The 15,145-nt window shown below is 40.4% G+C and overlaps 1 protein-coding gene across 2 annotated transcripts in view; it reads left to right on the plus strand.

The window, feature by feature from the left end:
* The window catches only part of slc25a28 (solute carrier family 25 member 28), a 183,024-nt gene that overhangs the window by 14,104 nt on the left and 153,775 nt on the right, over positions 1-15,145 (plus strand). The window lies entirely within an intron of this gene.

Here is a 15,145-nt window from a genome sequence, read left to right on the forward strand (position 1 = left end):
AATGGAGGGGAAAGGTTGGGAAGGCAGTTAGTGGTTCCTGAGATCATTGCTGGTCAGAACACTGTTCTGTCCTTCTGTAGAGGCTGTAAGCCAGCTTAGTGACTATATGGGGTGAAAAATGGTTTTCGTCCATTTGAAATGGCTCCTCTGGCAATTTTGGGTGTTTTTTTTGGTATCGTAGTCATAGCCCCAAGATGTCCTATCTGTTAACCAGTTTCACAGTTGGCAGGTAGAAGGCCTTTATCATTGGTAACTGGTCACAAGTCCACAGGCCAGTCAGTTACTTGTGCCAACCATCTGAACACAACCCTTCAGCTCTAGATTGGCTGCAGTAAAGCTTTAATGATTGCTTGGAAAAGCAATTGTGTAAGTAATTGGACACATTGAGCACTACTTGCTTTTAAAAGTAATCCTTTATTTTCTATAAGCTATTTTTCCATTTCAGTCATTTAAAAATAACGACTTGCTTTACTGTTGTAAACAGGGAAACCATCTATCTGCTCTGGTTTTTCCTGCTGGGGAACTCTAGCTTCCAATCTGTGTGGTTGACTTGATGTCAATGAAGTGCTCTAACAGGCTGAACAGCTATAACTAGTGAAAGCCCACCATCACTTTAACTTATTTTGGTAGTGTTTGAGCCAATCAAATCTTGAAATTATTTTAATTTTGCACCTTGAACTCTGTATATCCTTAAGTAAATTGTGCAAGGGCTAGACTTGGGATGTTGAGTTTTAGCAAGGGGCTTGAAGCCTCCAGCTTATTGATATCTGAATGCTGTCTTATTTAGGTGGCATTAATGTACACAAAGTTGAGGGTTTGAGGCATGCAAAATTTTTCAATGAGAGCAAAGTTCTTTTTTTCAATGAAAGGCAGGAATCCGCAGACTAAACTGAGTGCATAGACTTTGTATTATTTTTGATCCTTAAGGCTTAATGGAACACTGCAATTGAAACTCTATACTAAAATACAAGCAGAGATATGGGTAGATCATTCAACCCCTCGAGACTGCTCTGCTTTGTTAGTACATTAATGACTAGTTTCTACTGCCCTCTTGATACTGTTTGCCTGACAATCCCAGAGTTCAATACAGCAAAGACCATTGATTTTCAAAAGGCTTTTAAACAATGTATTTGCCACCTAGGATACCAACATCTCCCTGTTGTTCATTCCTTGAACATAACTAGCTTTTCTGCAAGCGGTGTTGTCATTCTTGGCCTTTTGTGTATTGAGTTGATCATTCAATGTCTTAGAAAACCTGATGGAAAGGATCACTATCAGTAAGAATTTCTTGATTTGGGTTAAATTGCCCTTTATGGCAAATTGTTTTTTCAGGCCATGGGAGCAACAGTGGAACTCTGGTGAACTCCAATGCCAGCAAAGGAATTACAACCGCAGCTGCTTCCAATAGTGCGGAATCCAGAGGCATCATCCATTAATAGAGCAAAAATGAATTCAATCCCACTGAAGTAGCTTAAGCAGTTGAATAGTTTCCCCTTGCCAAAAAAGATAAGCTTATTGGTTTGCCAGCTTTCTCAAAGTACAGCAATATTTATGGATGAATTTAACATTCACAACTGCAATAATCCAGTCTGTGTAGGATCTCCTTGAGATAGAGTACGTTGAATGTATTAGACTGGTTTTACAACAGTTTGAAAAAACTACCAGTTTTCAAGCTATTTTGTGTATAATCCTTTTAATCAATAATAAAGGATCCTGTTGGGAAAAGTGATCATAGCATTCTGGTGGCCTATATCCTAGGCCCTTGAAATAACAGATTATGAATCTGTTGGTTATAATACTCTAAAATTCCTTGGATGTGTGAAATATTGCAGTGGTATGGAAAAGTATGAATAGGATGTTCTTCCTCAAAGGGAGGGGGGCAGAAAGTAGGGAATTATATGTTAGACTAACTGGTTTGTGTCATTGGGAAGTTTACTTGAATCCATTATTAAGTATTAACAGGACATTTGGAAAGCTAAAATGTTATCCATCAGAGTCTGCATAGTTTAACGAAGAGTGAAATTGAGAGTTTGAGGGAGGGATGTGCTTTGTTTCCCTGTATCTTTGTCAGCTGTGGGAATTGAAAACTTGCACAAAGGTGAATTCTGGACAAAATACAATGACCTCAAACTGGAACTCAAATGGTTGGCGAGAATCATCTCAGGAAGTTTATTTAGAGTGGAAAAGTGAGCGAAAACTTTTAAAAAGATTTTAAAGCACAAGCTGTTTCATTCGGCAAGTCTTTTTAACACTTAATAGTACAGAAACTGGATGGTAGGGTCAACAAATTATTTTTTAAGATTAAATTTGTTTGAATATAAATGTTCAAGGTGACACAGGTGATTTGTCATGGCGTTAGATTATGGACCCTCCTGGATGGAAGTGTAATGCAGGACAGACACAGCTATTGTCATTGTTTACAGTTTGAGTAACTGGGTCAGTTTGAGTTGGGCCCTGAAATGCAATTGTTGTGACTGCATAAGACAGCAGTTTCTTAGATGTTTTATACCAGAAGGTTAGGACCTTTTTATTAAGGTGTGGTCAGGGAAAGCGTATGACTGCTAGTGATGCAGGTAAGGGGATTCAGCCAGAAATGAAGGAGCAACAAACTTTTTCTAGTTGTTCGACAAATTTGAAGTTCTTTTGTATTGTTTTAATGAGAACAATTACCAGGGCAATGGAACTGAGGAAGTAGAGCAGATGTGACTAGCATTGGCACCAGGAAACCCAGATGTCTGAACACTCCTGCTGTAGAGAGCACTGTAACAACCTTCCAACCATTTTACTGTTGTCCTTACTCTCACTATGTTCCTTCACGTTCCCCAACACGTGGCAGGATTGGTTTCTCATGCTGCCAGCAAACTTGTCCATCTGCAGTTCATTCATTTCATCCAAACCAGCTGAAAACTGCCTGGAATCTGGGTGCTCACACAGTACATCATGGAGCATCACTTGTCTTGCCATCCTCTTCCTGTTCAATTGTAACTTTCATTTTAGATATTTTATAGATTTTTGTCTGGCTTATTACCTGAGCCAAATACACCAGGTAGGAGTTGACCGGAGTTGTTTAGGAGGAGAGCGAGCAAGGAAGACAATAGAGCAGCTATGGCAGCAGTTTCTGGGGGTAATTTGGGAGGCATAGCAGAAAACCAAGAGGAGCAACATCCTAAAGGAAAGAGGGCTTGACCATAGCTGACTAAAAATCAAGGACAAGATAAAAGCAGGATGAATGGCAAGCCTTTTAAATAAACTAGAGGACAACTAATAAAAGCAGTGTGAGGAGGTTGCGATGTCAGAGTAAGCTAGCTAATATTTTTTAAAATTGCAGAGGCTTTTTTAGATTACATATGGTAAGAGAGGCAAGGGTGGACTTTAGACTGCTGGAAAAATGAGTCTGCAGAGGTAGTGATTGGGATCTAAAAATAACAGAACTGAATAGCTACTTTGCATCACTGTTCACAGTGGAAGATACTATAGGCATACCAGAACTTTGAGAGAATGAGTGCAGTGGACATTGCAGAAAACACCAGTCAGGGAATACTCCAGAGGACTGGAAAATGAATAATGCAATGCTTCTGACTAAGAAGGGAGACAAATGATAGGCTGGTTATCCTGAGTGCTCATTGGTAAAATTTTAGAATCTCTTGATGTGATTGTGGGCTGAGTCAGCACAGGTTTGTCAATGGGAGGTAATATCTGACTAACCTTCAAATTCCTAAAAGCAGTAACGAGCATGTTACAGACTAAGGAGGGCTACAGGATGTGATCCATTGCACTTTCAGAAGCACTTGAACACTGTGCAACACGAGTTTGCTAAATAAGACAAACTCATGGTGTGAGAGGCAAGTTACTGGCATGGTTAGAGGATTAGCTGGGTGAGAGAAGGCAGAGTGGAAATTCAAGGTTATTCTACAGGATGGCATCTGGTGAATAGTGAAGACCTGCAGTGGTCAGTGTTGTGACCACAATTATACTAGCATTTATACATTAATGATCTGGATGAAGGAACTGATGGCATTATTGCAACATATGCAGGTGACACAAAGATAGGTGGAAGGGTAGGTACTGTTGAGGAAATGAGACTACCGGGGAATGGATGAACTCGGAGAATAAAGAAATGGCTGATGGGATGCAATGTGGCTGTGAGCCTAATACTCTGGTAGGAAGAATAGAGGTGTAGACTATTTTCTACATGGGGAAAATTCAGAAATCTGAAACACAAAGGGACGTTGGAATCCTACTTCAGATTCTCAAGGTTAACATGCAAATTCATTTGGCAGCTAGGAAGGCAAACACAATGTTAGTGTTCATTTTGAAAGGGCTAAGTACAAGAGCATGATATATTGCTGGTTAAGTCTGGAGATACTGCATTTGGAATATTAAGCAATTTTGGGCCCCATATCTAAGGAAAGATATGTTGGCTTTGTGGATTCAAAGGGGTTTTAAAAGAATGATCGCTGGGTTGAAAGACTTGTATGAGCAGGGTTCAGTACTCTAGGTTCATGGACATTTTTAGTGGAGGGGGGCTCATGAATCTGAAACTTTCAGAATACTGAGGCCTTGATAAAGTGGAGCATGGAGATCATATTTCCATGACTAGCAGAGAAAAGGACCCAAGGGCACAGACTCCAGAGTGTAGGACCACCCTTTAGAACTGGGATGAGGAATTTTTTCAGCCAGAGGGTGTTGAATCTGTGGAACTCATTGTTGCCGAAGGCCATGGAAACCAAGTCTTTGGGTGTATTTAAGGCAGTTATGCACTTGTTTGGTATAGGGATCAAGAATTATAGGGAGAAGGCAGGAGGATGGGGTTGAGAAACATTTTGGCCATGATTGAAAGGCAGAGTGGACTGTCTATCAGAAATAGCCATTTTACCCATCTGTTATGGTGTTGAGGGCAGATAGGATCACTGAATAAGTATGTGGCTCAAAGAAGTGTTTTGATTCATGGAAAATTCGTATCAGTATTAGGAAGTGGGGGGCTATATTGTTGGGATGATCTGCACCTGCATTGGGACCCATGTTTTCTCAAACTATAACTAGGGAAGTAGAGTTTTAACTAAACAATAGGTGAGGGAAGCTAAAGTAAATTATGAACTCATGGTCCAGGCTACTCTTAGAAAGATAAGAACATTTAATTTTGTTTTATTATTCATAGCATGTGTTACAAAGTAAATTGCATGTTTTGAAGTAAATGATCAGTTGGCCATTACGGAGATATGGCTACAAGATGACAACAATTGCCTCTTAAATATTGAGGCATATGATATTTTAGAAGCTAAGTGGAGATGTAGTACTGTTAATCACAGATGGTATTGCTGCAACAGTTGTAAGTGATCTTGTGCAGGAAATAAGGGTGTTGAATGTTTAATGAAAGTAACTGGTAGGGTGGGCCTACAGATCCACTGTCAATGCATGATGAGATATAGGAAAAAATTCTGCACTAATGATAGGGCAGTAAATAATGGGTAATTTTTAATAATGGGAGAAATTGGGTTTGTAATGGTATCCCAGAATAGGGTTCATAGACTGCCTAAGAGAATTTCTTAGTGGCATATTGTGGAATCAACTATTCAACACTATGCAATACTAGAACATTAGTAATGTAACTGGCTTAATGACCTCCAATTAAAGGCACCCCCAAATAGCAGTACCTGTGATATTTGAATTTTACATCCAGTTGAAAGGGAAAAGAATGAACCTAAGCTTAGTATTTTAGACTACTTTAAAGAGGATCATGCGGATGTGAAAGCTGAGCTAACTGAAGTCAAGTGAAATCAAATACTAGGAATAGATCATTTGAGAAGCAGTGGCAGATATTTAAAGGGGTATCTTAATGCTTGGGATGTAATGTATAATGTGTATAAAGCATTAGCCGTCTGGACAGTGCAGTTGAGGAACTGATATGCAAACTTTATTATCTATGAAATGAACAAATTTTACTTCACAATAGTGGATGTGAACCGTATTCCAGAAATAACTAAATTGTGGAAGGAAGTAAGGAACTTGGTGAAATTACTTTCATGAGAAAAGTAGTACTGAGCTAGCTGGTGGAGATTTAGAATGAGAAATCTCTGGGATCTGAGATTTCATCTAAGGGTCTCTGAAGTGGGGACTGAGGTAGTAGATGTGTTAGTATTAATTAATAAAACCTCTGAACAAGTTGTTTAGAACATATCTATAGTTGCACACTTAAAATCTTGAATTGGGAGGAGTCAGCATGGTTTTGTGAAAGGAAAATCAGTTATTTGAAGGAGTGTAGTGTTCATAAAAGATGTATAGATGTGAAGTGCTTTTGGAAATCCAAGTAGCATAAGTGTATTATTGCATCAAGTACACATCATGGTCTATGGGGTAACATATGGGCATGAATGGAAGACAAGCTGGCTGGTAGAAAGCGATAAATTGGTCTTTCTCTGATTGGCAGGGTGAGTGGAATCTGAGGGATCTGTGCATGAGCCTAGGCATTTCAAAATGTATGAGAGGTAAAGTTGCCATAGTCCGATCAAACCACACAGTTGCTCTCAATGGACAAAGAAATGACTGGCTTAACATGAGGCTCAGGCAGGAGGAGAGATTAGGGAGGGGAGTCCTTCATAGTAACCTCCATGTGGGAGTTGAACCCCCACGGTTGACATCTCACAGCCTTCCTTAGTAATTGTGTAATAGTCTTGCAAATTCCTTTTGCTTCTCCTAGGCTATCACTGATTAAACACTCTTGATTTACCTTAAACTGTAGGGAATCAAATCTAAATGATCTCAATTCCTCACTCCCACTAATTTCTAAAACATTTTAAGAACCTGGATTTTCATACTTCCTTGACTCAATTACATTAAATTCAAGACTTGGACCTATTCCTGAACTCTTTTTTTTCAGTCTTTGTCCTACTCTTTTCCCCCACCCAGATGGTGAGAGTTTAATGGGATGTTAATCAGTTCTTGTTCTGAGGGCTGTTGTGGTAGTGTCCCTCACCCAAGCCTGGAGACCTGAGTTTAAGTCCCACTTGCACCAGAGTTGTGCAATAGGATCTCAGAACAGGTTGATAAGAAAAATAGGTTAAATAAATTAATAAAGCAAACTCAGCTTTCCTGTTGTGGAACAGTGGTAGTGTTCCTACCCTTGGAAGGAAGCAAAAGAAAAATCAGCTCTTGTTCCAAGGGCTTTTGTGGTGCAATGGTGGTCTCTATCTCTGAACTGGGAGACTCGGGTTTAAGTTCCACCTTGTCCAGAAGTGTGTACAGTAATAGCACTTTTGAACAAGCTGATTAGGAGAACAGATCTGATTGATCTTTCTGGCCCAGAAGCAGGGATACTGCCAAGAATAAAGTCCTTACATTCTGAATCAACCTGCTTGGACATATTATTACATACCTTCAGCTGGTATCAGTTATGGTTCCTGCTTTCTCCATACCTTAGTAACTCTAATGAAGCGCTGCTGCCCAGTTTGTAATGCCCTACCTGCCAGATTAAAGACTTGCATTTTTAATATTTTACTGAGGAATAAATAGATTTTTTTAATATTACAAGTCCAAAACAATGCAATTCAAAACAGTACAAAAAACCCAAATAATAATAAAATCCCCAACCCTCCCTCATGTACAACTGTATAAATATATATAGATAAAAAATATAAAATTTAAACAAAAACCTAAACTAGCAATTTAACTTGGTAAATAAATAAATAACCAACAACAAACAAATAAATAGTAATAACTCAGCCCAGCCACACAAAACGCTCATATGTTCGCAGTTCTTCCTCCTCTGTGCTTCACGAGTCCAACAGTCAATCGTTACGGCTATATAAAAGTCCTTGTTAGTGTGGCAGATAAATCTGTAAAAAGGTATTGCAAAAAGGGCTGCCATGTCTTGTAAAAATTCTCACTTTTATGGTGTACCATATTTGTCTGAAAATCCAGAGGAATATGCTCCATAACTATCTTCTGCCAACCCCTCAAGCCTGGGTTTTTTTCGGATATCCAACCTAGCAAGATATTCTTTCTTGCACAGAACGTGAGACTATTGAAAAGTTTTTTTTCTTATGCATGTCTGCAGGAAATACAGTGGGTAGGCCCAAAAGGAGAGAGAGAGAGGGTCCTTCTCCATCCTTACACCCAAAACCCTGTCCATTGCGCCCGTCACAGCTCAAAAATGTTTGAAGCCTATTGCAAGACCAAAGAAAATGGGTAAGAGTGCCCGTGCAGATCTAGCACTTGGGACGTGCTGAAGATACCCCTGGTTTAAATTCTGACAAACTGGAGACTATTGAAAAGTTTTTTTTCTTATGCATGTCTGCAGGAAATACAGTGGGTAGGCCCAAAAGGGGAGAGAGAGAGAGAGAGAGAGAGGGTCCTTCTCCATCCTTACACCCAAAACCCTGTCCATTGCACCCGTCACAGCTCAAAAATGTTTGAAGTCTATTGCAAGACCAAAGAAAATGGGTAAGAGTGCCAGTGCAGATCTAGCACTTGGGACGTGCTGAAGATACCCCTGGTTTAAATTCTGACAAACTGTCTGGAGCCGAGAAGATTTGCATTTTGAGATGCCACAAATGCTTTAAAGTTATTGTCTTAACGTGATAGATATGGCCTCTGCATTAGCAAGGTCCCACGACAGCCATGTGCGAATGACCCGATCTTACTAATTTTGGTTCAGAATAAATAGTAGGATGATGTGATATAGTGATCTCTGCTAATGATCTTTGAAACAGTGTAATGAGTTGTGATTTTTAACTTCATCCAAAAGATGGCACTCCCTCCCTGGGAAGCAGATGTAGCCATCAGACAGGAGATGGCGCTTACATATCAGATATCTTTCAGTTGTGACATGGGTGGCGGTAATGAGAGCAGCCTTAAGAATGTATGTAAGGTTGTTGAAGAAACAAAGCTCGGCAGCTATTTGTCGGGTGTTGGGAAAGGTGAAACTCTAAGCCAGCTGGCTAGCCTGATGAAGAATGATTTCAAAAGGAATATTTTTGTGTTCAATGCTGCAAGCAAAGAGCTTTAAACCATGTTTAGAGGCATTTGGCCTTGTTGTCGAGTGCATGACTTTCAACTTGTTTGATCCCTATTGACAGCAACGTGTTGTTTGGTCTCTGATATACAGGTGCATGTGTGAACTCTGGCCTCAGTCCAAAAAAAAATTAGGGGGTGAATACTGCTCATTATTAACCATTGACAGCTCCACCAATACAGGGAATACAGCAAACACTCTGGAAAACGTTTTACTCCATGTGTGCACTTTGATTTAAATTTGTTTTGCTTATTCCTTTGTAGCTTGTATCACAGTCCATGTGAAGTTAATGTGCATTTCATGTTTTACTTCTCAGGAACATTGTAGATCCTTTTGCTGACAGTGTATCATATGCAAATAATATAGCTGTTCCTACACATAAATGTAGCATCCCTTACATAGAAGTTATGTAAATTGCTGTCAGGTTGCAGATGTCATATTAGCCACCCATTGTACAAACCACTTTATTTTCGTTTATCAGTATTGAGAACTCAGAATTGCTCAATTCAGCCAGTATTATCTTCCATGTCAATTATCCTAATCCCACATTCTTCAAATGAATCATGCCATGTTGAATTGTCTTGTTGGTGTATACTGTTTCCTCCTCCCCAACCACCACCACCACTGAAACCAATTTGTTTTTATGTACCCCACTGTTTCAGAATTTTTAAAACTTCTGCCAAGTAACTCCTGCTTAATCTCTAGATAAAAGCAAAATGCAGTACTGATGGAGAGAAATTAGGTCAATATTGCAAATTGTGAATTGAAAGATGTAATTAAGGACAGGGAAAAGTGGAAGGTAGTGCAAGAACAAAAAGGGAGACCGAGATTAAATGACACCAGATGATGAACAGGATGTTAATAGGGAAACAGTAAAGAAGTTAAAAACAAAAGTCTCAAAGTAGTGCTAATGGTAATTATAGGAATCATTCCTGTTTTGCTTGGAAGAAACTGTAGATAACAAGTTCAGTTCCTACTTCTGTTAAACTGTCAAATTGTAAATGTCTTAATTGGAAGATGATATGCTAGCCTGCAAGATTCTGTTAAGCTGCTGCTTAAGCTAGGAGATAGGACAGTTAGATGGGAGTAGGGTGAAGAATTAAAATAACACAAACTAAGTTGTATCCCTTTGGTCCACAGACATGTTCCACCAATTTGCATGTAGCCTACCTAGGCTAGAGGAGATGAATGTAGTGTACTAAATCAAAATATGTAGAAGTAAATTTTTCTTTCAGCTGGAAAGGAGTAATTAGGGATCATGAATACTGGAAACAGAAGTTCAAAAGTGTAACTTGTGAATTTCTGGTGTTTTCATGAGCTGGTGCTATACAATGGTGATGGAAGAATGGACTAGGATGTCTGCGAGAAGATCTTTTAAGATTTGTAGGGGAAGGAAGCGATCTTTGAACTGCTCTGGTCTAATTAGAAGAGTAATACCTTTTCAGTTTCATTTCAAAGTTACATCTTCTCATTCTAGGTGCCATCCCAATAAGAGGGGCATAGTGAATCTGTGGTACCTCAGTTGTACCTCAGTTGTTTCATACAGTCTTAAAACTGTGTATGCAGTCTTCAATTTGGCCTGAAGATTTTGTAGATTTTCCATTAGGTCTCAGTTTTTATACTTTATGCCTCTTACTATTAAATACGATATTTTCTTATATTGAAGTTAATATATTAGACTCAACGCAACTTGGTTTCTCTCTCCATGCCTGTGGAGTTTGTCCAACATTCTACTTGTTTCTATTATTCAAATAGATTTTTCTCAGTCTTATGTTCTTGAGGTGTTGCTTTAAGGAATTTAATGTCTTGTGAACTTGTGCTACTCTTCAATAAAGGAGAAAGTGAGGGCTGCAGATGCTGGAGATCAGAGCTGAAAATGAGTTGCTGGAAAAGCGCAGCAGGTCAGGCAGCATCCAAGCAACAGGAGAATCGACGTTTCGGGCATAAGCCCTTCTTCAGGAAAGGGCTTATGCCCGAAATGTCGATTCTCCTGTTCCTTGGATGCTGCCTGACCTGCTGTGCTTTTCCAGCAACACCATTTTCAGCTCTACTCTTCAATATAATTGATTTTATCAAGGATTGTGGATTTCAATGAGCAAATCCCAAAATTGAATTCCACTGCCACTTTTTTCATCCAGTTTCACAATCTAAACAAGCCCCTACCCAGATGGGGCATTAACCAGAAGGCAGGTCAGCCACCTGATAGATATATGTCCATGGCACTAATTTGTGCCTAAATGGGGTGCTGTGCTTCCTCCATGGGAATAGTAGCTATACTTAATATATCATTGGTGTTGTGTTCTAGTTTGGGTGGTTGGATGCCACTAATTCTCCTCTTTCATGTTGTGTCTAGGGCCTGACTATCAGTGGTGGAGAATAGATTTCTGGTGACTTTAAACAGAGGAAGTGCTTCCCTTACACCTAATGATAGGTGATGTTTACTGTATACTAGCAATAGGTACAGTTTACATTAACTTGCTGGGTATATTACTAGAGAGCCTATGGCAGCTGCATAGAACCTTTTGTGTGGGAAGAGTTGAGCTCTTCAATGGTACCCAAAGAGTGACATCAGAAAGTAACTTCAGCATTAACTCTTGCGTAGGAGTTGGGAGGTCATGTTGTGGCTGTACAGGATACTGGTTAGGCCACTTTTTGGAATATTGCATGCAATTCTGGTCTCCCTCCTATAGGAAGGATGTTGTGAAACTTGTAAATTTTTTCTGAACCCTTTCAAGGATGTTGCCAGGGTTGGAGGATTTGAGCTATAAGGAGAGGCTGAATAGGCTGGGGCTATTTTCTCTGGAACCTGAGGGGTGACTTTTTATAGACTTTTATAAAATTGACAGGAGTATGGATAGCATTAAGTCTTTTCCCCAGCGTGGGGGAAATCCAGAACTAGAGGGTAAAGATTTAAGGTGGGGGGGAAGATTCAAAAAGGGACCTAAGGGGAAACTTGTTCACGGAGGGTGGTGTGTGGAATGAATTACCACAGAGGTGATAGAGGCTTGTACAATTACAGCATTTAAAAGGCATCTGGATGGATATACGAATAGGAAAGGTTTAGAGGTATATGGGCTAAATGCTGGCAAATGGAACGAGTTGGACCGAAGGATCTGTTTCAGTGCTGTACATCAGTGACTCTAATTGGCTGCAGTGTACTCTGCGATAAGTGGTCATTGACCGACATCATTTAAATGTGAGTGTCAAATTATTGGTTGCGGTGAACTAAAACAGTTGCAGAACTGTACCCTGTGGGACATTGCTAGTTCCATCCAGCAATAGAAGGAGCCTTTACGTTCTCCCATTTTCCCCTCCCATTTGACTTATTTAGTCTAACTTGCTACCTCTCCACTAGTTGCATATCCCTTGATTATCTTCACTATTCTACATGACCACCTCTGATCGAACTGAATGGAGAAGCCTATTCCTAACTCTTCCGATACCTCTGTTAAATGTTTTCTAATGGAAGTTACACCACTTGCACAGTATGCTCGCATTTCTACCTCTCTTCCAATAACTCTTCACAAGGTACAAGTTCTATACCCACCCATTTGCACTTGATTCTTGCGCCAGCGTGGTAGCGCAGAACCTGGGAGGTTTTAGGACCGTCCACGATTGGTCTTCGCTCCCGTTCCTCTTCACTTTAGCGAGCTGGAGACCCCTCAATGCAGCTCACCTCCTGGGGTCTTGTTTTGACAGGCTTTACCACAGGCGCGCAATTCAGAAGTGATGGGACAGAATGAAATGAGTCGAAGCTCCGCCTCGTCGTCTCATTCCGAAATCTGGCCTCTTTGCAAGGAGTTGCTGGAAAAAGTCTTTGAAGAAGTGAGCAGTTGCCCGAACACCGTTGCAGATCTCTGTTAAAATGGTTAGCATTGCTCCTATTTCATGCCTGTAGTTGCCGTGTGCAACTATTTCAAATGTACGGTTTTAACTGACTCCTCAAAGAGCAAGTTAGGCAAATGACCAGTTATTCTAGTACAGTTTTAGAGAAAAGTACTTCCTGTTAATTTGAATAATGAAAATCTGCTTCTACTATTCTAAAGAAGCGATAGGCTTTCAGTTTAATATCATCCCAAATATGGCGTGGAAATTCACTTTAAAAACGTTGTAAGCCAAAAAACAGTGAAATACTATAAAATCCTCAATCTCAGCCAAATAAAACATTACTGCCCGTTCCAAAGAGAGTATCTTATAGCAGAAGTTTTCTTTTTAAGACACCCATTGACTCAATTAATAAATGCACCATTGATTTGTTATATTCGCCCACCAAAAACGTGAAAGCCAGCTAACCGGTTTGATCCCCAGTCTTCGCTGTGTTGATAAATCTGAGCTCCAGGTGGCAGTAGCGGCGTTGCAGTTGGTATTAGTATACAGGAGAGAGGGGTTCCCTGTGCTGATCACTAATCAGTGACCCCTGCTGGAAAGGAAATATGCTGGGAATCCGCAGGTGAGGGCAAGGTTGACTTGCCACTGTTCAATGACCTCTTTTACTAAAAGTTAAAATTTGCAGGGAATTAGAGCTAACTTGTGGCTAATGTTAGAATTTAATACTATTTTGAACCATAGAATCCCTACTGTGTGAAAGCAGGCCATTCAGCCCACACCTATCCCGCAAAGAACATACCACTCAGACCTACCCCATCACCCCACTTTTCCCATGGCTAAGTCACCCTCCTAGGGCATCCGAGATACTATGTGCAATTTATCATGGCTAATCCACCTAACCTTTGGATTGTGAGGAGCACCTGGAGAAAGCCCACACAGACACGGAGAATGTGCAAACTCTGCATAGACTGTCTTCTGAGGATGAATTTGAACCCTGGGGCTGAGGTAGTAGTGCTAATCACTGAACCACGATGCTGCTCCAGAGAATTAATATGACCTGAGAATTCTACTTTCCTTCTCCAGAGTATGAGGAGCAGCCTATTATATATGAGGGGGCCAGAGGTGAAAGGGGAAATGGTGGACAGTGGTGAACACTTTGGTTGTACTTTAAACAGCTACTTAACTACTGTTTCACCAGCAGTTAAACTGCTGGAATTGCTGAAAGACTGAAGGTTGGCTAACGTGGTTACAATGCTTCAGAAAGATGGCAAGGACAAGCCAGGGAACTATAGACCAGTGAACCTGATATCACTGGTGGGCAAGGTGTTGGAGGGAACCCTGAGGGACAGGAGGTACATGTATTTGGAAAGGCAAGGATTGATCAGGGATAGTCAACATGGCTTTGTGCATGGGAAATCATGTCTCATAAACTTGATTGAGTTTTTTGAAGAAGTAACAAAGAGGATTGATGAGGGCAGAGCGGTAGATGTGATCTATATGGACTTCAGTAAGGCGTTCCACAAGGTTCCCTGTGGGAGACTGGTTAGCAAGGTTAGATCTCATGGAATACAGGGAACTAGCCATTTGGATACATAACTGGCTGAAAAGTAGAAGACAGAGGGTGGTGGTGGTGGAGGGTTATTTTTCAGACTGGAAGCCTGTGACTAGTGGAATGCCACAAGTGGACAGTGAAGGAGGCTACATCTGATTACAACAGGATCTTGATCAGATGGGCCAATGGGCTGAGGAGTGGCCGATGGAGTTTAATTTATATAAATGATTTGAATTTGAGTATAAGAGGTGTAGTTAGTAAAGTTGCAAATGACACCAAAATTGGAGGAGTAGAGGACTGTGAAGAAGGTTATCTCAGATTACAATGGGATCTTGACCAGATGGACCAGTGGGCTGAGAAGTGGCAGATGGATTTTAATTCCGATAATTGCAAGGTGCTGCATTTTGGGAAAGCAAATCTTAGCTGGATTTATACACTTAATCATAAGGTCCTAGGGAGTGTTGCTGAACAAAGAGACCTTGGAGTGCAGATTCATAGATCCTTGAAAGTGGAGTCACAGGTAGATAGGATAGTGAAGGAGGTATTTGGTATGCTTTCCTTTTATTGGTCAGAGTATTGAGTACAGGAGTTGGGAGGTTGTGTTGCGGGACATTGGTTATACAACTTTTGGAATATTGCGTGCAATTCTGGTCTCCTTCCTATCGGAAAGATGTTGTGAAACTTGAAAGGGTTCAGAAACAATTTACAAGGATGTTGCCAGGGTTGGAGGATTTGAGCTATAGGGAGAGGCTGAA

Source organism: Chiloscyllium plagiosum, chromosome 22 (assembly GCF_004010195.1).
Source record: "Chiloscyllium plagiosum isolate BGI_BamShark_2017 chromosome 22, ASM401019v2, whole genome shotgun sequence".
Taxonomy (NCBI): domain Eukaryota; kingdom Metazoa; phylum Chordata; class Chondrichthyes; order Orectolobiformes; family Hemiscylliidae; genus Chiloscyllium; species Chiloscyllium plagiosum.